At 46.1% G+C, this 26,097-nt stretch overlaps 1 long non-coding RNA gene across 1 annotated transcript; it reads left to right on the plus strand.

Moving 5' to 3' along the window:
- The first annotated feature begins 947 nt into the window (after positions 1 to 947).
- On the plus strand, positions 948 to 11,976 carry LOC119088652. The gene is made up of 3 exons (XR_005092342.1): positions 948 to 1,127; positions 6,907 to 7,026; positions 10,774 to 11,976. It is a non-coding gene; the product is annotated as an uncharacterized LOC119088652 (long non-coding RNA).
- The last annotated feature ends 14,121 nt before the right edge of the window (positions 11,977 to 26,097 follow it).

Genomic DNA, 26,097 nt, shown 5'->3' on the forward strand with positions numbered 1-26,097 from the left:
TGCACCTCAGTGTCCTCTCCCATCCTCTGAACAAGCATCCTTTCTGCTGTCTAGACAGGGTCAGCTCTTTACATTTCTGTGTTCTTCCTGCTTAACTGGCTCCCAGCCAGGCACAGGGCCACACCCACCTTTGATACTGGCAATCTGCAATCCGGAGGCAGAGGCAGATCACAAGAGCCAGGCTGGGATGCATGGGGTGACCTTGTCTCAAAATAGTAACAATAATTAATAATAAAAATCAACAAAAATTAAAAATTAATGATTATTAATTAATAAGATAAAATGCACCACGGGCAGCACTCTAGTCCCATATATCAATGAGTCACAATATATGTTAAATAAAAGTCTTTAAATAGAAACCCATCTAAAGGAAGATTATGTTCTGATTGGTGGATGAGAACTGTGACCAGAGGTGGGTGGGAAGTATTCCCAGGGTTCCCCGGAAGTGAATGTTCTTCCTGTTCCTCTACAGCATGTGACTACCTGAATGATGAGAATTGACTGTCCTGGGCCTGTATCCAGATACTGACTCGTTCTAACACTATCCCTAGGAAATGTTGCACGGGCCTAATAGACTGACTGTTGCAAAGAAAAATAAAAACCTCTGGAAACATTTTCAGGATCTTTATTTCATTTTTATAGGCACAGTCCCAGTTCTGCTTGACAAGTTCCGAATGTGATGGTCCACTTAGGGCCGGATGTTCGGTTGCAGAAACAGATGAAAGGCAGCTGTGCAGCGATACTACCTCGCTGTTCTTACGGCACATCCCACTGTGGATTTCCTAGGCGGCCGCCTACGCAGGAAGCCAGGGCAGAGGTGAGTGGACAGAGGTTCACGGAGGGGTCGTCAGCCCCACTCCAGTGGACTGCAGGGAGTCCACCAGGTCCTAACAGAGCGAAACTTTTCTTTGGCATTTAGCGTGGACTTTTTCTGTCTCTGTTGCGAAACCATCAGACTGGACTTGGGACCTAACACCGCAGTGACAAGTTTTGATTCAACAGCAGCAGGCGATGGAGGTGGGCGCCAGGCAAAGGCTCCTGCTGACTGAGCGGACGCAGCCGGGACACAGAGCCTGGGTGATGTGTAGACCTCAAACTTCTCTTGCTGTGAGGATTTGAAGTCAAAGGTTAGCTGTTCTCTCTTGGGTCCTACTGAGGCTTCAGTCACCTGAAATCTTTCCTCGTGGCTATAGGCGATAGGCTATAACGACTTCTAGGAAGCCATTCCAAGCCACAATGTCAGTCCCTTTAGCCTGGATTTTTCTTTTCAGTTCAGTTGAGGTAAATTTCTTTTCTTTGTGCTTAAATTTATGGGATAAATAACTGTTTTGTTCCCCGGGCTCTTAGTAAATGCCACATGTTCTGAAGGCCATATCCCAGACACTCCTCTCTCAGAGAAAAGAGCTTCAAGGCCAGTCAGTGAGGCCTTCCTGTGGGGTGGAGGGGGGAGCTTGCTGCCTGCCTCCTTCAGGGCCTCCCAAGCATCCTTCACGTCCAGTTAGAGTGTTTGTGTGGCCATTCCCGGGAGGCATTCACAACTGGGGCCCAGACCCGTGTCACACGCCTTCCGGTTTCCTCCTTGGAGACACCCTTTCTCACACAGGGGTCAAGAGTGAGGGCCTCACAAGCGAGCGTTTGAGAGGAGCTGTTAGAAATGTTTTCTTAGCAAGTCTTTTCTCTCCCCTGAGACTGAGAGAGTTTGGTCCCCAGACCTTTCAATCCTTCAGCAGATGTCATAAACCACAGCTATGTTCCATATTAAAGGACACAGAAGTGACTAACCCTGGCCATTGGCCTCAGCTGGCCTGGGCAGTCTGCCAGGGCAGGGGAGGGGGGAGGAGAGGGGGAGGACTCTGCCTCCAGCCCCGAGAGCCTGTGAGAGCACAGAGGTCCTTCCTGGCTTGTATCCCCAACTAGTGCTCAGAGCAGGCAAGAGGATCCAGGCACAGCCTTGTGCCGGACTCCAAAACCAACCAGGGGAGGTCCATGTAGAGTTAACGCAGTCCGGTTTTTCTTCTTTCTTCTTCAAGTTACTAATTGTTTCGCAAACATTTTCAACATATATTCAAGTGTGTGTGTGTGTGTGTGTGTGTGTGTGTGTGTGTGTGTGTGTAAGAGTCGGGGGTTGGGACTTTGCAAGACGGTATATGGATGAGGCTGGGTGCTCAGCTAAACACGTGGGGAGCTTCCGGTCATCTCCCAGCCAGACCCTCCCTGCAGCAGGCTCCAGGTCAGTGATGGACAGAGACGACAAAGAGCAATGAAGGCCTGAGGAGAAACCAACCACTCATCCAGTTCCAGGGCCTTCCCTCCGCAATCACCAGTCTTGCTGCACACTTGCTAATATTCCCAGTACAGCCCAGCCGTGCAGGGTTCGAGCCTCTCGGATCACACAGGGGGCCACAGGTGCAGCCAGATGGTACGGAATGGGCACAGCCTGTGGTGGCGTCCCCAGCACCGAGCGGCCCTCCTCTCTGCTGCATCCTGCTCAGGCTTCTGCCACCTGAAGCTCTTTCTTCACGGCTTCTGCCTTTTGACTCTAAATTAGCAAGATTTGCATTCTTGCAAAATGCAAATACTTTCGGGGTGAGAGAGTACTTTTATGTGGTGGGGAGAGATGGCTCAGTAGTGAGAGCACTTGTTGTTCTTGCAGAGGACCCAGGGCATGGTCCCCAGCAGCCACATGGTGGCCCACAACAATCCAGGCAGGCACACACACACACACACACACACACACACACACACACACGGTGCACATAAAATAAATAAAATTTTAAACACATAGCAAGTGCTGCTTATGATTATGAATACAGAAAGCCCCAGATCCAAACACCAAATAGAAACATTTCACAAATCATTTAATTTTTTTTTCATTTGATGAATTTTATTTTCTGGAATTTTTTTTTTTTTTTTTTTTTTTGGTTTTTCGAGACAGGGTTTCTCTGTGTAGCTTTGCGCCTTTCCTGGAACTCACTTGGTAGCCCAGGCTGGCCTTGAACTCACAGAGATCCACCTGGCTCTGCCTCCTGAGTGCTGGGATTAAAGGCGTGCGCCACCACCGCCCGGCTGGAATTTTTATATAAAATGAATCATGAGTGTTTTAAACAAAACTTTGAGAGGTAATTTTACCCCTGGATACACATCTCTCCTCCCCATATACCATACAGCAAGCACAACCATGCTGGAGATGTGTGGTTGTCTTAGGGGGTCCTGTGTGCACACCGTGTGTACATACTATGTGTACATGCGTATGCACACGGCTGCTTTAACAAAGACAGCACAGCTCTCCATGTACTGCTGTACAGCTTGCTTGTTTTCCATCCCCTGCATTAGAAATCTCTTTTCTGATAGAACATTTCTTAGTCTGTCCATATTACCCGAGTTTCAAAAGTTAAATTTAATTAGCTAGTCAGGGTGGTGACTAGCCTGAAATTTCAATACTTGGGAGACATAGACAGGAGGATTGAGGCGAGTTTAAGCTACATAGCAGAATGATGTCTCAAAACAAACCAAGAAACAGAGGCCAGCCAGAGGGCTAAGAAGGTAAAGAAGCTTGCTGCGTAAGCCTGGTGTCCTGAGTTCGATCCCTGGCACCCATATAATGGAGATAGAAAAGAGCTTATTGCATGAAATTGTCTTCTAGTCTCCACCCTCACGCCATAGCACACATGCACACATTTACACACACACACGGGGGGGGGGGGGGAGGAAGGGAGAGAGGGAGAGACAGAGAAAATACCTCTAATCCCAGCACTCAAGAGGCAGAAGCAGGCAGATCTGTGACTTTGAGGCCAGCCTGATCAAGTTCCAGGCCAGCCAGAGCTATGTAGTGAGATCTTGTCTCAATAAAACAAAAACCCGCTGGGCGGTGGTGGCGCACGCCTTTAATCCCAGCACTCGGGAGGCAGAGCCAGGCGAATCTCTGTGAGTTCGAGGCCAGCCTGGGCTACCAAGTGAGCTCCAGGAAAGGTGCAAAGCTACACAGAGAAACCCTTTCTCGAAAAACAAAAAACAAAAAACAAAAAAAGAAAAACAAAAACAAAAAAAAACCACCACCCAAACATTACTGTCTATCTTAAAAGCTGGCTCTTGGTTGTTTTTAGTGCTCCTGGCTTTTATTAAGCAGAAGAATTTATGGGTTTTTAAGGCAGTGTTGCCCATCATCTCCTCCTCCATTGGTAACAGACATGTCCTTTGGGGTGCTCTGTCTAGTGCAGTGGCTACTAGCCACCTGTGGCCACCAAGCACTGAACATGTGACAGGTGTGACTGGGGAACTGGATGCTCTGGATGCTTAGTTTACTTACTCTTACTTGATTTTGTTTGTCTTTTTAAGACAGAATCTCCTTGTGTAGCCCACACTGGTCTCAAACTCACCATCATCCCGCTTCAGCCCCCGGAGGGCTGGCACCACAGGAGGGCACCACGTCTGTCTTAATTTTAACTAATTCCGATGCCAACTTCAGTAGTTACAGATGGTTCCTGTCTTTTGTATTGGCGAATGTGTTTCTAGAAATAGTGGAATAGATCATCTATTACTAGAAGGGAGACAGAGACTTTGAAACCAGATTTTTGAACCCCATAATTCCTTCCATTTTCTGACCCATTACTTTGGACAAGCTACTCAAAGTGTCTGAGCCTCAGTTTGCTTATCTGAAAAGTGAGAATAATAACAGATATACTTATTGGAGTGTTCACAGGGTCAGTGAGTTAACATGTGTAAGTCAGTTGAGCTCAGACTTAAGTACTTAGCGGGTCTCTGTTAGAAAGTGATTTATTTGTAGTCTGGCATGGTGTTGGCACACACCTTTGAGTACAGCATTAGGGAGGCAGAGGCAGACAAATTTCTGAGATCGAGGCCAGCCTGGTCTACAGAGCAAGCTCCAGGACAGCCAGGGCTACATAAGGAAATCCTGGCTCAAAAAAAAAAACAAAACAAAAAACAAAAACATAAACAAAAAACAAACAAAAAACAGAAAGAAAGCAAAAAGAGAAAGAAAAAAAAGTAATTTGTTCTAAGACTAGGAATGGAGAGAAAGAAAGCCCGGTGCTGACAGGGGAGAAGCTGGGGGGTGAGGCGGGGTGGGGGGTGGTGGGGGGGGGTCAGCTGACTTGAACGGAAGGACACTATTACGTCAGCAAAGGTGGGTTCTGGGTGCTGACAGGAGCCCCTCCATCCTGCTTACTTACACCTCACTTTGGCCAATAGTTCCAAGGTAGGGAGAAGGAAGGGCAGGCCAGCGACTTCCCGCCTCTTCACTTTTCCCTCCCTGGAGGACACGGTCCCCTGAAGTCCAGGTCCAGCCTGATTCCCCTGCCTCGGGCCAGGCAGGACAAAGGCCTGCTTCAGGTCACCCCTCCCGGTGCCTGCAGCAGGCATGGCAGTCATGGCGTTCCCAGCGGTCAGGGCCAACCCTGTGCTGAATGAAGCGGTTTGAAGGCTGATTCCAATAAAGCTGGCCCAGAATGGCAACCTCACACAGAAGCAGGAGCCCTCCTCCCGGGGAACCAAGTCAATACAGTGCAACCAATCCATGAAATGTAGGAAACCTTTCTCTCGGGGGTTCCTTACCGATTTCCTGGTTCTATCAGACCACCCACCCACACTACACGGAGACCTGGCGCCTGGAGTACGTATGTTTCTCAGGCTCTTGTCATGACCTATGACACCAGTTGGCCACATTTCTTAACTCACTTCTCTCTAACCTTTGCCTGTGAGTGGGTTCATAAAAGAATAAATGGCAGGCGGTTGAACGGACCCTTGAGAGTTTGTATTCTTCTTCTTTTTTTAAGATTTATTTATTTGAATTATATGGATGAAGGCTGTTCCTGAATGTATGTATGCATGTGCACCCTCAGAGGTCAGAAGAGGGAGCTCGTTCCCCCGGGACTGGAATGATTGTAAGCCACCATGTGGGTGCTGGGAAGTGAACCCTGGGTCCTCTGCAAGAACAGTAAGTCCTCATAGCGCAGAACCATCTTCCCAGCTTCAAAAATCCATATTCTAACCGACATGTTCTCTCAGCCTATGAAGTTGCTCTACATTTTTAAGCAGCATTGAATCATTTCTTTGTTTTGAAGTGCTGGGGACAGAAGCCAAGCTCTCATTCATGCTAGGCAAGCACATAACCACTGAGCTACATGGCCTCAGACCATGATCAAGGATTTACAATAGGAAAATGTGATCGTCTTAGGCTTAAACTGGCACAGATCAGGGAAAGTGCCCAGCAGTGCATGCTGTCTTAGGGAAAGGCACTGACGCCAGCCCTGGCCACCAAGACAAGCCCCCGACTTCAATGCCAAGCTCTAGCATGAACCTTGACTTCCTTTTTATTTTCAAGGAATCAGAGAAAGGCCGACTTTGGGCTTCCAGGAACCTGGAAGCATGCATCCTGCCCACGGCCCGGGGCTCTCTCAGTAAGATGAGCCCTTTTAGCCAGGCGCAGCCAGGCCACCAGACAGTCTATTTCCCAGCACTGCAAGATACTGTTGCTCTTCCTGCAGCTTCCAGAAAGGCCTGCCCACAGAAAGGTCCCCAGCAGTCCTCTTCCTCAGCGCCAAACGCATCCCTCCCGGACCTAACGACAGTTCTGATCTCCTCTGCTGCCTTTGAGTGGGGATTTCCTTTCATGCCCCCCCCCCCCCTCCATTCAGAGGCTTTTTGGACGCCTTCTGTCCCGGTGCAGTGAAGCACGTTTGCCTCTTTCCCACCCAGTGTCCCAAAGGGAAATGACATTCACCAAGAATTTGGACAAACTTTTTTTTTTTTTTTTTTGGAAGGAGAAACGGTGTGAAAATTGCCCGGATCCTTGTTCCCTCAAAGCATCTCAGAAGCAAACTGCAGGAAGTGGTGGATTCCGACATAAAGGACATCGTTTGCCTGCCTTATTATCTCATTTTCCAGCAGGGCGGACAGGACAGCTGCCTGTTATTACCCGGCACACCAGGAAGTGATTTGCTGCCAAAGAGAAGAGAGGAGGAGAGGGATTAGCGTGCTCACGCCACACAGACGGACCTCTTGCACCTGGTAGGCATGCAGCTCCAGTCCTCGTCTTCATAGGGTCCGGATCTTAAATCCCATTTACAAAGAAACAAAAACAACCCCAAAAGGCGCCTTAATGTCATTGTAATTATGATAAGCATCCGCAACCATTTTTCGGTTTGGGGTCTCGATTAAATGGACGGGTGGTAGCCCTCCGTCTCATGGCGCTAATCTCTTACTTGGGTTCTGTGATGTGGGGAGTTTACCCTTCCAAGTTGCGGACCTAATGGGTTCTGCAAGATGAAAGATCAGTGACAGCTTAACCCTCCTCCGTCATCGTCGTAGCAATGGAGATCTCCCTGGAAGGTGGCCGAGCACCGTCTGAAGTGACATTTCAAAGAAAAGAAGTGATTTCCTTCCGTTTCTCAATTTCTAATGCACGGGGAGGGGCGGAGTCAGACATCAGGAGCTGACAGCCAGAGAAGGGTGACAGGAGACCTTACATGGCCCTCTTGTTCACAGCAAAAGTGACTTCAGTTCTCAGGCTGATCCCCCCGGAAGCCTGCACAAGAGGAAGAGAGTCTTGGATCCTTTAGCACCACTGATCCGTTTTATGAAATAAATCTTTGAATTAAAAAAACAGGAAACCTTGGGGGCTGGAGATGTAGCTCTTTGGGTTGTAGCTTGAAACCCTGGGGTTGATCCCCAGCACCACACAGAGCTGACCTGCTGGACCTTGCCTTTAGTCCCAGCAGGAGGATCAGAAATTCAAGGTCATTTTTAGTGAGCCCCCACAACCATCAAAATAGGCCCGTTAATTGAAACAGAATTTAGATCCAGCCTTTTTATTAGCTGTCCTGTGGAAAACTTGATTGGTAACACAATTTCGTTTTTGAAAACCCAGCCAAGGGCATGGAGGGACCATGAAACATGGAGCACAGAGGTGCTCAGAGAATTTCAGAGGCCTCTAACATCTAGAGTGGTGAAGGGATGCCCCAAGTTCATGAGGCCACATCTTAGGGGTGACTCAGGTGCCCTCTCTCCTTACCTACTAACTGAAACACTGAGGACCGAACCTAGGCTGTGAGGCTAGGCTAGATGCTCTCTGACTGCACCTTTAAAATTTGTATTTCCAGGAGGCAGGAGTGGGGGTCTGTGGATAGCATGTGGAGTGAGTAGAAAATTGCTTAATAAAGAAAAATGGGAAAAAAAAATGTATTTCAAGGTAAGTTCTTGCTGAATTGTCCAGGCTGGCCTCCAATCTGCTGAGTAATCAAGACAGGCCTTGAACTGTCAATTCTCTTCGGTTCCCCAAGTAGCTGGGATTACAGGCATTCGACAGGGTAACCAGCTTTCAAGTGTTTCCAAACACCAATGATGCTCACCTTTGTTTTTTGTTTTTTTTAACATTCATTATTTATTTCCGGGGGGGGGGGGGAGGTCACAAGTCACAGCACAAATGATGGAGGTCAGAAGATAACTGGGTTATCCAGTTCTTCCTTCCATCATTTGGGTCTTGGGGATTGAACTCAGTTTAGAGGCAGGCACCTTGACCCACTGAGCCCTCAATTTTGAAATTTAAAGCCAGAAGTTACCAAATACCAGGTTACATCTAAGGAGGCACTGCATTCCACTTCATCCGGACATTGATATGTTTCAAGGAAGAGTTAATGTGCTTGATTATAGAAGGCACAGGGGGACCTTACTGGGGCATTTATATACACGGACCCTAGAGCCCTCCCACAATCTGAGTTACACTTCTGGGTTACACCGGCACCTGGTTTAAGGGGGTGATATAAACCATTGAATCCCTAGCAACCGCCACTAACTGTCAAAGATTTGCTCCACCCGAGAGCCACCCTATGACTAGCCACCATCCCACCCTGCCCACACATTCCACTCGGGCCCACCTCCATTCCCTCATCTCCCCAGTTCCTCCCACCCTCCTCCACTGTGGGCTCCCTTCCCTTGTTCCTGCCCCCTTCCCACGGGAAGTGACATCTTCTCTTGTACCTGGCTTCCTTCCGTTCTCGCTTCACACCCTCCCAACCGTCCTACTTACTCAGGGAAGTTACAGGCTAGGGAAAACCCAAGCCTGCCTGTTTGTGGGTGCATGAAAACGTCTAGCAAAAAGTTCAACTTACTAACTGGTCCCTGAGTGTCTGATCACGAGCCTTTATGATGCTGCTTAGCAACCCATCTTGCCCCAAATACTTGGACGATAGATGGTTCAGGTTTTTATTTGTGTTTTTTAATACTTACAGTTCTTACTGGCTGAGGATCCCTAATAAGAAAATCTAAGCCGGGCGGTGGTGGCGCACGCCTTTAATCCCAGCACTCGGGAGGCAGAGCCAGGCGGATCTCTGTGAGTTCGAGGCCAGCCTGGGCTACCAAGTGAGCTCCAGGAAAGGCGCAAAGCTACGCAGAGAAACCCTGTCTCGAAAAAAAAAAAAAAAAAAAAAAAAAAAAAAAAAAAAAAAAAAAGAAAATCTAAAGTCTGAACTTCTCGTGTGGGTGAAAAGGTTTTGGGTTTCAGAATATTCTGGACTTTGGATTTTCAGATCAGGGATGTTCAACTTGTATGCTTTTGTGCATTCCCTCTCCGATTACGCCGCAGTAGTTCACACTGCCCTCTCTCTGCCTAGACTCCTAACACCCTCCTCTCCCCTTTACTCTTAGTGCTTTGCTGCTTAGACCTGTTTCTGAGCCAGGAACTTCCACAGACCCCCCCACAGCTACATTCACCCGCTCACCACTCCCTTCACCCTCCCAGCCAGTCTGTGGTGGAGTGCTGTATGCACCCCCTCATTTACTCAAGCCCACCTCCCCCACAGCTTTCTCCCCTCTTCCTGCCCCGCCCATGACCACACACACACACACACACACACACACACACACACACACACACACACGACCAGACCCTTCACACACCTGGACCATCAGCAAACAGCCACTCCGTGCCCTTCAGATCTCCTCTTTCCGAAGTCTTTCCCATCTCACCCCAAGCTCTGCGGAGGGCCTCTGTCCTGCTGCTCCCTTTGCCTTGGCCATTCTAGACACCCACAGGGCGGTCAGTCCCTTCTTGAGTTTTGAATCTTCATCCGGCGTCGGCTTTAGATCTACCTTACCCTACTGCGGCTGCTTCCAGCTCCTCACACCCTTCCACACTGCAACTCCAATCCTGCAGCACTTTTTTTTTTTTTTTTTTATGGCTTGTAAGTAATTAATTGTGCAGTTCTGGGGATCAAACCCAGGGCAAGTGTTCCACCTTGAGCTACATGCCCAGCCCTGCTCCGCTGTGTTTAACACATAGAACCTCTAACACAGCAAATGCTTACTTTCATTTATTTATTTATATTTATTTATGTATTTATTTATGGGGCGGGGTGTTTCCAGACAGGGTTTCTCTGTGTAGCCCTTGGCTGTCCTGGAACTCACTCTGTAGCCCAGGCTGGCCTTGCACTCACAGAGATCAGCTTGCCTCTGCCTCAGGAATGCTAGGATTAAAGGCGTGCGCCACCGCCGCCGCCGCCGCCGCCACTGCCCGGATCATTTATGTTTTGTTTTGGTTTTTTATTGGTGTTGTTTTCATTTGTCTGTTTCCACCTTATTTGCCCTCTTGCCCTCTCTTGAACGGTCACCACACAAGGACCTTTATCCTGCTCACCCTCAACGCCCAGAGACCAGTGCTTGCAACACAGTGAGCACTCGATTCAAGCTGCAAGACTGTGATATTTTACAAAACAAAACAAAAGCATGCATTGCATTTTATATTATCCTTATTTTACACAGGAAGAAACTGAGGCAGAGAGGAGTGTGACAACCATGCCAGGAATCGAGTCACAAGCCATGGAGAGCCCCGCAAGCCGTCTTCCTGACTCCACAGGCTGCTAGCCCAACAGCTATCCCACAGCTTGTGGAAGGCTTCCCTGAGGTGCCGCTGTGTGGTTTGGAATAAGCGTGTTGAATTAGATCCACCATAACTAAGCCACCATTCAATGCCACGATGTCTTACCATGTCCCCTTGGGAGACACGGCAGCATGGTAGTTTGGATCTAGGATCAAATGCTGCTCAATTTACTTACTCCACAGAATAATAGAGCCCCAACCCTGCCTGTTTGCAAAGGGGTGGCTTGTCGTTCATTTACCCACTCATTCACCCCTCGAGGGAGCACAGGCCACTGAGGCTATTCTGTGGGCTTCTGAAATGGATGCAGGCAAAACCAGAGTTCCTTTTAAATGACCATGAAATAAAAAGATGGTCACATCATTTTTGGAACGAAACCTAGAGATAGAAGATGATCTTTCCTTCCACTCCCTCAGCTTGCTGTCCCTGGGCCCCCATTCCCACAGAAGGAGGTGTGGGTTGCGGCTGCTAGCCTGCTAATTCTGAACACCCATGCGCTGGAATTTGGAAGGAATGTGTGCAGTGCTCAATACAAAGCTCATTTGGCCTCAGGGACCATTTTAATTAAATTAATTATCTCTAGAAGAAACGCTTAAAGCTGTTTAGGCCTGAACAATAGGTACTTGTTCTCAGCTCTAATACGAGCCCGTGGTTCAGAGCATCCTTTTGGCGAGTTGAGGACAATATCTTACCAGATACTTAAAAAGGCATACACCCCACACTCTGTCGTGCTGACAGATGCCCGTGCACACCTACAAACACACTCTCCTTGGTCGTTCCTCCCAGCCTTCGCTGTTGGTCTGTCTTGCATTCTCAATAGTCCCTAGGATCATCTTCCGCTCTTTGGAAAGAAGAAGAAAAAAAAAAGGCGGAAGGGCGAATGCAGCATCCCTGAGGCACTGGGGAGCATCACCTCTGCAGCCGGTGCCCCTCCTGCCGCCTGCCCCACTCACGCACCCTTCAAGAGCACCAGGCTGATCGTCAACTGGATCGAGGCCAAAGAAAGGAGTGGCTCGCTCCTGTCATTCTTGGGTCCTTTTTGCAATGGCAAAGCAAGGAATCGAAATAAACTAGCCTCCTTCATCGCACACCTCATCCCCTGGTCCTTGCAGCTGGAGACTGACTGTCCCTGGGAACAAGCCAGCAGAAGAGCCTCCTTACCCCAGAGGCATTTTTCAGAGCCAGGCACTGTTGGGGAGAGTTGCTTTTGTGAGGTTTTTCTGTGGATGTTTTCCTGAGTCGAGACCTTGCTGTGTAACTCCATCCTCCTGCCTCAGCTCCTCAAATGGCCGAGATTACAGGCATGTCATTACAAGTCTGGCTTCTGCTGTTTTTGTTGCTACAGAAGCTCACTCTTAAGCCCACACTGGACTGGAACTCATGATCTTCCTACCTCAGTCTCCCAAGTTTGGGAATGACAGAAAAAAAAAGTAGCTGTCTGCATCGTGTTTTATTAAGTTCTCCTTGCAGGGAGAATGGAATACAGCAATGCTTCCTCCCGGGACCCTGCGTCTTTGATTTGGTAAACTGCATCAAAGTCCCTGGACTCCTTAGCAGAGTTGTGAATGGTCATGCTGGGCCGAGCTTTGGCCTCTGTTCTTTGGGTCTTTTCCTGAGTGACCAGAGAGCAGAGAAGCAGTGAAGAGTGGAAGAGTTGATTGATCCTGGCGGGACTGGGCTTGCCAAGATGAGTGCAATGCCAAGGGGTGGAGCTTTTCTAATCAGGTTTCCATAATAATACTGTGCACTTGGTGTTGGGGCGATGGCCAAAGGCCAGGCTGGCCCCTTCTAGCTTCTACTGTTCATCGTTATCACTCTACAAGTCGGATGTGGCCGGGCAGTGGTGGTGCACGCCTTTAATCCCAGCACTTGGGAAACAGAGCCAGGTAGATCTCTGTGAGTTCAAGGCCAGCCTGGTCTACACAACAGATCCAGGACAGGCACCAAAACTACACTGAGAAACCCTGTCTTGAAACCACAACACCCCCCTCCCCCAAAGTCAGATGTGGTCGGCAGAATAGTGGTACCTCCAGGATACTCAAAACGGTAAATAATAACAATGCTCAGAATTATTATTATTATTATTATTATTTTGGTTTTTTCAGACAGGGTTTCTCTGTGTAGCTTTGCGCCTTTCCTGGGGCTCACTTGGTAGCCCTGGCTGGCCTCAAACTCACTGAGATCTGCCTGGCTCTGCCTCCCGAGTGCTGGGATTAAAGGGGTGCGCCACCACTGCCCGGCGCTCAGAATTATTTTAATTTGCTTTCAATATATTCTAATTCATTAATAACAGACAGATGTGTGAGTCAAAACCCTGTCACAGGGACAGAATGCCTAACATGCACAACTGGAAAGGAGATTTATCTTGGTTCCGTCTCGAGGTTTTGGTCCATCCTGGCAGGGAAGGCACGGTAATATCAATGACCTTCTGATAGTGTGATAAAACACCATAACCAAAAGCCACATACGAGAGAAAACATTTATTTGGCCTCCCAGTTCCAGAGGGATAAAGAGTCCATCATGGTTGAAGGCATGGCAGCCAGGGCATCTGCTGAATGAATGGTGGTCACATCTGAGAGATCATATCTTCAAATGCAGACATAAAACAGAGAGAAAACCGGAAGTAGGGTGAGGCTATTTCCTCTCAAAGCCCACCCTCAGTGACATACTTTTACCAGCAAGGCCACGCCCTCACAACCTTCCCAAATCGTACTACCAACTGGGAACTGAGTGTTCGAATACCTGAGCCTGTAGGGACCCTTCTCGCTCATACCACCCCAGGGAGGAACAGGAGACCAGCCAGGAAGCACTGGACCAAAGCAGAACCAAATCCAGCATGGCAGAGAACTGTGGAGCTTGTGGTATTGTGGTTGGGCCTGCGACATGCTTGGGCATGTGCTCCTATGGCCTTGTTTATAGCCCATGTGGCCTCTTCTTTTAGCTGGCTCCCCTCCTTGCCTGCAGCTTGACTTGACAGACAGTCCATGTACCTGGCATCTCTAACATCCTGGGGCCTCCATTCCTAGTTAGGTTTCACCCTCATAGCTTCACTGCTGTCTTGGGGGCTACCTGCAGAGTTTCTGACCCCATCACACATTACTTGGTTTCCAAGGCTTTCCTTTGGAATCTGGGTGGAGACCTCTATGACTTTGCAAGGCTTGCATTCTGTATACCTGCAACACTAGCATCATATGGGTAATGCCCAAGTCTACCATCAGACTCAACACTATCCAGACTGTGGTCATATTTGATTTGTGCTCTAACAAATAAAGCTTGCCTGGGGATCTGAGGACAAAGCCAGCCACTACATTAAACATAGACTGTCAGGCAGTGGTAGCACACGCCTTTAATCCTAGCATTCAGGAGGCAGAGAGATTCATCTCTGTGAGTTCAAGGCCACAGTGGGAACAGAGCCAGGTGTGGTGGCACACGCCTTTAATCACAACACTAGTTAACCATAGAGGTCTGGAGGTCTGTACAGACAGGAAGTGATAGAGCTGGGCAGAAAGAGGAAGTGATGTAGCTGGATAGAGAGAAGTATATAGGCGTGAGTATACAGGAAGTAGCTCTCTTGGGCTGAGGATTTCCTAGTGGTAAGAACTTGTTCTGTCCCGCTGATCTTTCAGCTTTCACCCCAGTATCTGGCTCTGGGCTTTTTATTAATAAGACCATTTAGCAATTCACGTTACACCAGACCCTTGGGGTTCTTGCTGGTGGTGGGTAGTGGTGTTTTGCTGTTTTTCAGACACAGTCTTACCACGAAGCTCTGGCTGGCCTGGAACTCACTATGTAGACCAGGCTGACCCTGGAACTCATGGAGACCCATTTGCCTTTGCCTCCTGGATGCTGGAATCAAATGTGTGTGTAGCCATGAGTAGCTTTCCAGACCCTCTTGAACACAGCTGTAGCAGCCTCTGGGAGCAGAAGCTGAGCATGAGTCCTGTGGAAACGAATTTCTAGGCAGCCCTGTACAAACAGGCCACCTTGTAGGTCTTCTCTTCCCAAGGGCAAGCCTGCGACACACGGGGTCTGGCTAGCCCCTGAGATGCCCATCATCTTTCTTACTGTCCAAATGCAAAGTGTTTCCCTTCTATTTAGTAGTGTTAATCTCTCCAGAAACCCTGCCTCCCTTAGCCCCAAATGGACCCTGGCATTTCTGAAAATCTACAAGTGTTTCAAACCTGTTTTGGTTTTAGTTCCTATTTTTGCACCTCAAACCTGGCCAAAAGCAACTAAAAATAACCACAGCACGGCTTAAATGCTGACTTGCTTTGAAATGCCCACCAGACTAACTGGCTCATCCCTTTAGACTCAAATGATCGTCTAACCTCTGTGCAATCCTGCCTCCCGTCTTCTTTCTTTCTCTTTGAGGTATTAGAGGTTGAACCCAGGGCCTTGAGCAGTCTCAGCATATACTCTGCTGCTGAGCTACGCATGCATCTTCTGCTTCCCCACTCTGGCCCTAGAAAAATGGGCCTTGTTTATCCCACAGCTCTGTGTGTTCATTACATCTTACCTCATACACATTCCTTATTCACTGTTCACTGGAAGAAGCTGTGAAGCCTGGCGTGGTGACGTAAGCTCATCGTCCCAGTGCTTGGGAGGCCAAGGCAGAAGGGCCTCCCAAACTACACAGTAAGTCTCAGAAAGCCAATAATAGTAACACCAGTAAGAGTCTCCAAACCTTGTCAGAGAGGGCTCAGGGTGCAGCTCAACAGTGTTGAAGAACTCACTCTGCTCACAAGGCCCTACATTCAATCCCAGCACTACTTTTTAAAAGCCAATCCCTTCAAGGTGAAAGCAAGATGTTAATGCTTCATCATAGGCCAATATAAAGATAATGCCTTGCTATTAAAACCTCATGTTGAGTATTTGATTTGACCCTTGATTTAAATGAATAAGTGTATTTCTCTCATGTGGCAAATAAAATGGGATATGTAGCACACATGGGAGCTGAAGGGAGGCGAGATGAAGGAGGACCCACTGTGCAAATGTGGAACTCTGTTGTGGGATATTTGTACACTGTGTGAAGATACATTGCTGTGATTGGTTTAATAAAGAGCTGAACAGCCAATAGCTAGGCAGCAGGTATGGGTGGGACTTCGGGAGACAGAGAGGACTCTGGGAAGAAGAAGGGTGGAGTTGCCAGCCAGCCAGAGAGGAAACAGAAGGTACAAGATGTAAGATAAGTAATGCCATGTGACAGAATGTAGATTAATATAAACGGGTTAATTTAAGTTATAAGAGCTAGTTGAGACAAACCTAAGGTAAAGGTCAAGCTTTTGTAATTAATAAGAAGCCCTTGTGTCATTATTTGGGGCTGGTAGTGGGAAAGAAAGTTGTCCAATATGGTGTCCAATGTGGAGACTCAAATATATATTGGCAGAGAGGTTACACCTTTGTTTCCACAGGAAACAAAAACTTATGGTTTTCTTCAAAATTAATGAAGATCAGATTTGATTAGGGGAGACCCCCTAAAATCCTGACAACAGACATGAAGAAAGAAACCAAAAAAGACTACAGGACAGGGGATGAATATGCTGATCCCTCTACTATGGGAACAGCTCTGAGACTGGATGAGACGAGATAAACCTTGTTGGCTACAAAATCCTCGTGACTTATTACTACATGCCATCCTTTCATATGGCATGGGTAGAAGTTTGGTTATACAGTCCAAACAGACTTACAAAGTTGACAAATGCCTTTTACCTGATTAAACATAAAACAAAACCAAAAAAAATCATCTTTAACTGACTCATGCATACTTGTGTTAATGCAGATATATATGTTACCTTTAAAAGTTTATGTGTTTTCGGGGGAGTGGGGGGAGAAGACCAGACACCAATAAAAACAAGTAGCCCAGGTGATCCAGCCTCTGTTGAAGTTTTCTCAAAATTCTACACCCAGAACAACTTTAAAGCTGCTAGCTGAGATGATCCAGCCTCAGAGACTATTCAGCCAAGATTTCAGAGAAGCCCTACACTTTCCCATCACACAGAGATGGGAAATTAAAAAAAAAAAATACTGCTACTCTTCCAAGACTTGATCATTATCTGAATTTTCTCAGGGTCCCCTAAAGAGTGCATCTCCCCCAGAGAAAAGGAAGCAGTCTAGAGAATATGACACCCACATTCCCAAGAGGTGGGGTGGATGGTTTTTGATCATTTGGTGGGTTATGGATGTTTGTCATTGTTTAGGGGGGTTGGTTACAAGTTGTTATTGGTCATGGTCAGGAAAAAAGCTGAACAAAAGAGATTGGATTAGATTCAGGGATCTCTTTTTGAAGGGAGAAAGGGGGGATATAGTATAGAAATGATGGGATAAAAGGGTGGATTGTTGAGTCTACTTTTGAACAACTATTGACCTCAAATATTTTACATTGATAGGAATTTTTGTATATTGATACAAATTTAAGGTTATTTTTGTTAGAACATACTTTACATATGTTTCTACTTTTGTTTAAGATATTTTTTGTATAGTGACATAAATTTAAGGTTATTTTTGTTGTACTGTATATATGTTTCTATTCTTATATAAGGTATTGTACCTATGCAGCTCATTTAAAAATGTAATGTAAAGTTCTAGTCCTTGTAAGCTATTTAGGATAATTAAGAAATACAGGTTAGTATTTAGTCATCTCTTATAATCAAACTTGTAGTCATGTTAGATATGTTTTCAAGGTTAAACAGAAATATATTTTAGATAGATAAATGGATTTCAAACACTTCACAGACCTACAGAATATGGCATTTAAAATATTTTAATAACATAAGGCTTTTTCATGACAGTGAGACACATCTGCTTGTGGCAGCACAAATTTACTCCATAAAAGGATGACAGACATCAAAAAAAAACCTTCATATGGAGTTTGCATTCAATGTGACAAAGGTAGCCATTTGGGCAAGAAACTGCCCTTGCCTCAACTGCTGACAGTATGCTGTCCAAACCGGACAAGCAGAACACAAAAGAAAGTGACTGCTGAACTTTGCCAAGAAAAGATAGAACAGTCCTTCAAAATTCCTGCTTGACAGAAAAGCCTGTCAGACATTCTAGGCCTGTAGGGTGAAGACAGATGCCCCAACACTACAGAGGAACCTTGGGTGACTGTCTAGGCAGCCAGCTGTTTCTGTCATTTCTGTAATTTTGGAAGTTGCTTGTTTGCACTTCCTGTTTATTCAGGTAATATATCCTTAATGGGTCTTCAATGGGATTGAAGATGAGATAGTTATAGTTACAATTTTTCTTGTTACAAACTTTAGAAAAGAAACTCACAAAAGAGGTATAAAATGTGTAAGGTTGAGAGACATAAAAGCTTAAATCATTTATCTAAGTAAATGTTTTGAGGTCTAAAATGATAGTTTTAGGATGGTAATACAAGTTATGATAGAAAATAGTTTAGGTATAAAACTTTAAATTTATCAAAATAAGATAGATAATAGAGTATTTTCTCTGAATATGCCAAATACAAATGGACTGGACATTGTGAATGTAATTCTTATCTGACAATTGTTCTTATTGTACATAGTTTTATTATGTTAGCTAAAACCTTTCCTTTTTATTTAGACAAAAAGGGGGAAATGTGTGATATTTGTACACTGTGAGGATATATTGCTGTGATTGTTTTAATAAAGAACTGAATGGTCAGTAGCTAGGCAGAAGGTATAGGTGAGACTTCCAAGTAAAAAGAGGAAGGAGGAGATAATCAAGGCACAGAGGAGATGCCAACAAGACAAGGAGAGAGTCGGACATACAGAATGAAAGAAAGGTAAAAAGCCATATGGTAAAACATAGATTAATAGAAACGGGAAGTTGTAAGAGCTAGTTAGGAAGAAGCCTAAGCTATAGGCCGAGTTTTCATGATTACTAATAAGTCTCCATGTCATTATTTGGGAGCTGGCTGGAGGGACAGCGAGCAATTTGTTACAGCTCTCTGACAGGTGACTTCAGACACCAGGCTCAAACTGTCCTGTGAGAAAAACACAGGAAACTCTATTTCTGAAATCTAAATGTTATTCTACAGGAAGATGCAACTAACTTCCTAGCTCTGAACCACACTCTTTCTTATTCAAAGCCAAGTCATCATGTGCCTTTATTCCTAAACCAGGTAAAAGATGCCAGTTTCTACATAGAAACCCACAGCACAAACAGCTTTAAACTGGCGTTCAAGAGTCCAGGTTTCTTTGAGGGCAGCTACTTTACTCCAGGTCATTTTCCTATTTAACTAGTTAAAAACCACTGGATATCCCTTCTGACTTTGATACAAAAAAATTTTTTTTTCAAGACAGGGTTTCTCTGTAGTTTTGGTGCCTTTCCTGGATCTCACTTTGTAGACCAGGCTGGCCTCTGCCTCCTGAGTACTGGGATTAAAGGCGTGTGCCACCACCGCCCGGCTGACTTTGGGATGTAATTTTGATGAGAAATATGTCTTCGTGGACTTACTACAAAGTCGGTCAACAGGGCAAACAACGAAAGTAAGTATGGAATGGTTCTTGTCACCTATTTGTGGGAAGGTGACATACAAGAGTATAGAGAAATAGTGATGAAGACTGGCAAGACAACTTCTCAGCAACCGGCCATCCTGCAACCCCAGAATAACTTACAAAGAGATAAATGTTCATAAAGGTCTTCACAACACTGTGATTTTAAAGTATACTACTCAGCTACATTTGCGTTAACAAAAGCTACAGCAATTTCAGAAGGAACCTCAATTGAGAAAATGACCCCACCAGACTGTCGTGTAGGCAAAACTGTGGTGCACTGTCTTAGTTACTGATTGATATGCCCCCTTCCCCCTGCTCACTGTGGGCAGTCCTCCCCTGGCTGGGGGGGTACTGGGTCCCATGAGTAAGAGGGCTGAGCAAGCCATGGGGAGCAAACAAGGGAGCAGTACTTAGAAGGCTTCTGTGTCCGCTCCTGCCTCCAGGTTCCTGCTTTAATTTCCTGCCTTGGCTTCCCTCCATCCACTGTGACCCTGAATGTGCAAAAGCCAATGAACCCTTCCTCCCTAAGCTGATTTTCTGTTCAAGGTGTTTTACCACAGCAATATAAATTCAAGCTAAGACACACACACACACATCAATATCTGTAGCTACCTTTATAATTTAAGATGTTAATGAAATGTTAATTTTTCACTACAAAATTCATGAATGTTCATCCTTCAGCTGCACTGTGGCCAACTTTGTAGGAGTCCTTAGTGATTTCAATTAGCCTCAAAGTCTCTCCCGGCACCTTTCGCTTGTCTCGCTGACACCCAAGAAGACACGTTTGTAACCACCATGAGAATGGAAGCAATGAAACTATTTCAAACTGGAAAACAACACACCCCTTGCACTTTTTAAAATAATGAACTGAGTTTTTTTTTTTTTGGGGGGGGGGTCCCAAGCTATTCATGGTGAACAGAATGTGTTTAATCTGATGTGAAGTTGGCCTACCCAGCCATCTAGTCAGGCTGCAGAATGTTTAACTCTGGGTCTGGTAGGCTGCCAGCCATTCTAAATGTTTTCATACCGTGAGCAATAAGTAATTGAGTCTCTAAGTCACAGCTGATAGGACTGTGGAGAGGGCTGATCTCACCACTCAGAGAGCTGAGCAAGCGTCCTTCTGAGGGGAAAGCCACACGTGACCTCTTGATGCTCCTGGTATGCAACACCCTCACAGTCAACTGTGGCCAGGCTTCCTTGTGAATGAAAGAACAAATTAATTAATTAAGTACAGCTCAGCAGGTAAAGTCCAGCCTGAGCCACCAGCCTGACAACCAGAGTTGTCCCAGATTCCTGGGACTCACATAGAGGATGGGGAAGAGGTCCTCTGGTTTCTGATCTTCACAGTCATGCTCTCTCTCTCTCTCTCTCTCTCTCTCTCTCTCTCTCTCTCTCACACACACACACACACACACACACACACACACACACACACACACACGCGTGCCAGAGAACAACTCTGGTGTCAGGTCTCTTCCACCTTAACTTGTGGAGGTCAAATTCAGAATGCTAGGCTCTCACAGCAAGTGCTTTCACCCAGTCAGCCATCTTGTAGGTCCCAAACAAAAGACGTGGCTTCAAACTTGTAATCCTCCTGTCTCTGCCTCCTCAGCATAACCTACTACCACATAGCAACTGGCAAGGCTTTAAGATGGTTTGTGTTTGTTTGTAGATTATGGTGGCTGGGCCTCTCACTTTTACCATAGAACAATTGTGGAGGCCACAGGACACCTTCGTGGGGTCAGTTCTCTCCCACTACCTTTATGGGGCTCTAGGGATCGACTCAGGCCACCAGGCCTGTGTGCCAAGCACCTTTATCTTTAGAGCCATCTCACTGGCCCAAGGCTTTACACGAATTCCAAGAGGTCACTTTCATAATTTTTATTATCCTATTTGCAAAAAAGGAGATTCTACCTACGGCAGCACATATACCTCTAGCCCCATACGTAAAGTAGTCAGGTGCCTGGGTTTAGGCCTGGCACCGCCGCTAACAACTGATGGCCTTTAGTGAGTTACCTTTCTGGGTCTAATGTTATAAAATTAGGTTAGAATCAGAGACACTTTTTTTAAATCATTCCTGAGAAAAATATACACGCTCTCCTCCCCACTCCTTAGTTTTCATGAGGTAGATGTGTACAAGCGTGAGTATTCAAGATCAAAATGAATGAATAAAAGCTTCCCAGATGGGTAGGGTTTGTTTTTTTTCTTTCCCCCTTTGCCCTTTTTGGCTGAGATGACGCCTTGCTATGTAGCTCACGACAATGCCTGACGTTCCTCCTCCTTCAGCCTCCCAGCTATTAAAACTTATTACTGCGTGTGTCACAAGTACAAGTGAGGAGAAGCCATGGTGCACTGGTGATGAGGACCTTCAAGAGTTGGTCCTCTCCTACCTCTGTGCATCCTGTGAAGAGAATTCTGGGAAGTCAGGCTTGGTGGCAGGGGCCTTTACTCACCGAGTTATCTCACTGGGTCTTTTTAAAAATGAGGGTTATGACTAAAGACCCAATGTTGACAGAACCGGACAAGAAGACAACGCTTTCTCCATACATGCTTTCCCTGGAGCAATTTCAGGGTGCCACCTAATTATTACAAGTTCTGACTAAAGCCATTAGATGGTCCACCTCATCTTTGCCCCTTCTAAGAAATGCTACCTTTGGGATCCTGAGCATCCCACCAAGTCCCCTGTTAGGGTGGTGCTATTGGGAGGCAGCAGACACTTTGAAGCCGTGAGAGGGATTTTAAGTCACTGAGGGCATGCACTTAAGAGGGCCATGGGCTCTGTCTCTTCCTTTTTCTCCTCTTCTTTTCCAGACGTAAGTAAGCAGCTCTGCTCCACAATGTATGTACTCTCCTCTCCACCAAGATGTGTTTTCTCACCACGGACACAAAGCAATGGAGTCAACAACCTACTGGACCCTGGCACTTCCCTACTCTGAGCCTAAATAATTCTTTTCTCTAAGAGTATCTGCCATAGGGATTCAAGGCTAAGACCGAGAAAAACCCAGCACACAAACAGACAAACACCGGCAAGACAATCAAGGCAGAGTGGGTGATGTATTCTCACATTCTTTCAGAAAATTTGCACCCAACAGGGTTGGAGGGCTATACCTTGGTGGCAGAGTACTCGCCTAGTCAGCCTGCCTGAGGGCCGGGGTTTGATCCCTCACGCTGCCTCCACCCAGACAAATTATCAGGAGTATGCTTCAAACAGAAAGACTGAAAAATTGGCTTTGCAGAGCTCAAGAACCTGGGAATAATGGCTGTTCAATTCTACATGTCACTGTGACAGGGGTGGCTTTCTTGTTTCATTTGTTGTGCTGAATAAACCATGCCACACACCCCCTGGAGGTATGTTTCCCTGTGCTTCCATACTCTCCCAGTATAAGAATTTTAAAGTAAGAGTTTCAGTAATTGTTTAAAGTTCTTAACACACATAAAATATCTTACTGTTTCACCTATAATTCTTACCTGTTTCCATCCTTAGAATTCTTAACTTTAGCTTTATTTTAAGATAGGGTCTCTAGCTAGGCTGACCCTGAACTTCTGATATTCCTGTCCCTATTTCCCAAGTGCTAGGATTACAGGCGGGCCAATGTGCCTGTTTTATGAGAATTTTCATCTCTAAATAAGTGCTTCCTTTGTGATCAATTTTTAATTTTCTCAGACTGCTATAGCAATTTTTCATGATGTTTCCATTATGTTTTATTTAAGTCTCATGTATCCCAGGCTGGCCTTGAACTCATTATACAGTTGTAGATGACCTTGAACTTCCGATCCTCCTGCCTCTACCTCCCCAGTGCTGGGATTGTAAGCACCACTTACATGGTGCTGGTGATTGAACTAAGGGCTACCAAGTGAGCTACACAAAATTCTTCAAGTTACGTAGGTGCAGTTGACAGCAGGACTTGTGACATGTGAACAGGGGTGGAACAAGGTGAGGATACGATACACACCACTGCTTAAAGCGCAGCTCAGGCTGGCGTCACTTGCTCAGAGCTCCTGGGCGTTGTAGTCAAGAAAGGGTTTGGGCAGCTGAGATGTGATACAACGGAACGGAAGACTAAAACAAATGTGACCAGTTAAAATTTTTTTCCAAGGAGGTTTGAGTATGTCAGTCCTGAGAACCGGAATTGATTCACCGAGGACTTCATTAGCAACTTAAGGTCAAAAGGTGCATGAAGCCGGCCTGGCCTATGCCAAGCTCAGGATTCAAAGGACTGAGGACCATCTCTTGCCTGCTTTGGAAGCCTGGCTCACTTTTAAGCACGCCTGCATTGGTGAGGTAGTCTATGGTGTGTCGGTCCCGGCTCCAGAAGTGGGTGGTCTTTGCAGAGGGAGGCGCTCGCTCACTCTACCTCTGGCCGGAGCCAGTTCCCGCAGCTGGCCCGCAGGCAGCCCACAGACCGTACTTGCACATTTCTTCATTTCTCACTTGAGTGCCCTTCTTTGGGTCCCTTTCAACTGCCCACTTTAGATCGGCTTCATTACACCACCGCTCCATTTGTCATGTAAATTGGGGGACTCGGGGAAGTTTTTCTTTTGGCCTTGTCTACGGAAGAATACCAAGAGGTATTCAAAACGTATTAACACAAATCAATGGCACCAATAAAAGCGAAATCTCCTTAGCAACATAGTCTTGATTGCAAAGGGGGAACGGAGAGCATTTAGTGGAACACTGGCCCACATGGAAGATGCATTTGTCTGGAAGAATCCAGCACAAAGCCTAAAAGAAAGATTTTGAAAAAATCCAAAATTAACTCACAGGGAACAGTTACTCTTTTTTTCAAAAGTCCACAATTGGCTACATTAAATCTATCGTGTGCTTTGGGCTCTGCAACATTGTATCTCAGAGCTTTGCAAACTGAAATTACAACACCCTGCATGCTTCACATGAGTTACAGGGTGTTTTTTGTTTGTTTTGTTTTTTGAGTTTTTTTTCCTCCGTTGATTTCTTTGGTAAAGCAAACAAAAAGTCTTAAGAAATATTCATCTCACACACAATGTGCAGCAAACTGAATGGCTATTTAACAATATCGAAGCCTGTAGGTACAAAAGGTTGCGCTATCTTTTGGGCTTCCTGCAATGGAGTCTAGATGCTAACGACCGCAGGCAGCCGCGAGCGGCATTCTGCAGCAGTCTGCACTGGCGAGAAGAGAAGTGGGACACAGTGCTGAGAACGCTCTCAGCTTTGTTAGGACGACAGCGGTGAAAAGCATGGAAATTCAGAAAATAAGGTATCACCTCCTTAAAAAAATTCCAAGACTCAAATGATTCAAACACAAATTCAGAAATAAAGCCTCTCTCTTCAAACATCTCATATAGCAGCACCATTCTGTATCTCGAGCAAAACAATTCAGGCAGTGGAGGTAAAAACATCTTCGATTGCATGCTACAGAAAAATTCTTTTTTGTTTTTGTTTTTTGAGACAGGGTTTCTGTGTAGTTTTGTACTGGAACTTGCTTTGTAGACCAGGCTAGCCTCAAACTCAGAGACGAGCCTGCCTCTGCCTTCAGAGCTCTGGGACTAAAGGCGTGCACTACCACACCCAGGCAGAGAAGGTCTTAAGTGAACTGAGTCAGGTATTTTTGTCACAATGATACCTCTATGTGCCTTTCCCTATGTCAAGCACACAAATGTACGCCTGAAAACAAGACTGACTTTCTGTAAGGCTGTTAACAGACTAGACTGTAGAGGGGTGGAATGCTGTCAGACAGAACTTGATTACAATTTATCTTGGGTTACCTGTATCATTAGCTGCTCGGTAGCCATTTCTTTCTTCTCTTTTCTTTTTTTTTTTTGGGGGGGGGGCGTATTTTTCGAGGCAGGGTTTCTCTGTGTAGTTTTGGTGCCTGGCCTGGATCTCGCTCTGTAGACCAGGCTGGCCTCGAACTCACAGAGATCGGCCTGGCTCTGCCTCCCGAGTGTGGGATTAAAGGCTGCGCCGCCACCACCACTGCCACCGCCACCACCACCACCAGGTTCGGTAGCCATTTCTTACACCCTTGTAACAACAGGTCAAGCCTTTCAATTGTATTAGGAGGCCACTGGCTTCCACCAACTAAAAGGCGAAGAATGTCATCACACAGCGTCTGAGACACATAGCTGACTGCTGTACCTCACCTACCTGGTATTTCCACCAAAGTGTTTGAAAAGTGCCTTGATTGGTGACTTTTTCTGTTACTATAAAAATACGATGGAACATCTGCCACACTGAAACATGGAATTTAGGATAATCTCAATCTGTGTTTCCAGGCCATGGTTGCTTATATTTAGCTGCAGAATAAACTCTATGTTTCTTGAGGTGAAAGTTGTTTTTGCATTGACGTGTATATATCTATATGCATTTTCCATGTTAACAACTGGAATCTGGGTCAAATAAAATGGGACAAACCTCATGTGGTTAAGCCACTTAATACAATGCAACATACTGACACTGCTCAATGTGTATTTCCAGGGGTCAGAGCCAGAATTATTTCTGCCTTCACCTGAGAACTTGAGAGCCTGACAGAGTAATTGATGATCTTCGCTAACCCCACATTCATTTCAGAATTTAAGGACAACCTTTGGAGCAAAGGAGTAAGATAGAAGTTATACTTTTTCTCACCCCCCCCCCCCAGTATAAGCAAGGGCCTCAAGCATGCTAGGCAAGTGATCCACCACCAAGTGGAAAGTTCACAAATGCCTACTGCAAATTTTTCAAGTTTACCATGCCAAGTCCTAAATTCAAAT

Source organism: Peromyscus leucopus, chromosome 10, assembly GCF_004664715.2.
Source record: "Peromyscus leucopus breed LL Stock chromosome 10, UCI_PerLeu_2.1, whole genome shotgun sequence".
Lineage (NCBI taxonomy): Eukaryota > Metazoa > Chordata > Mammalia > Rodentia > Cricetidae > Peromyscus > Peromyscus leucopus.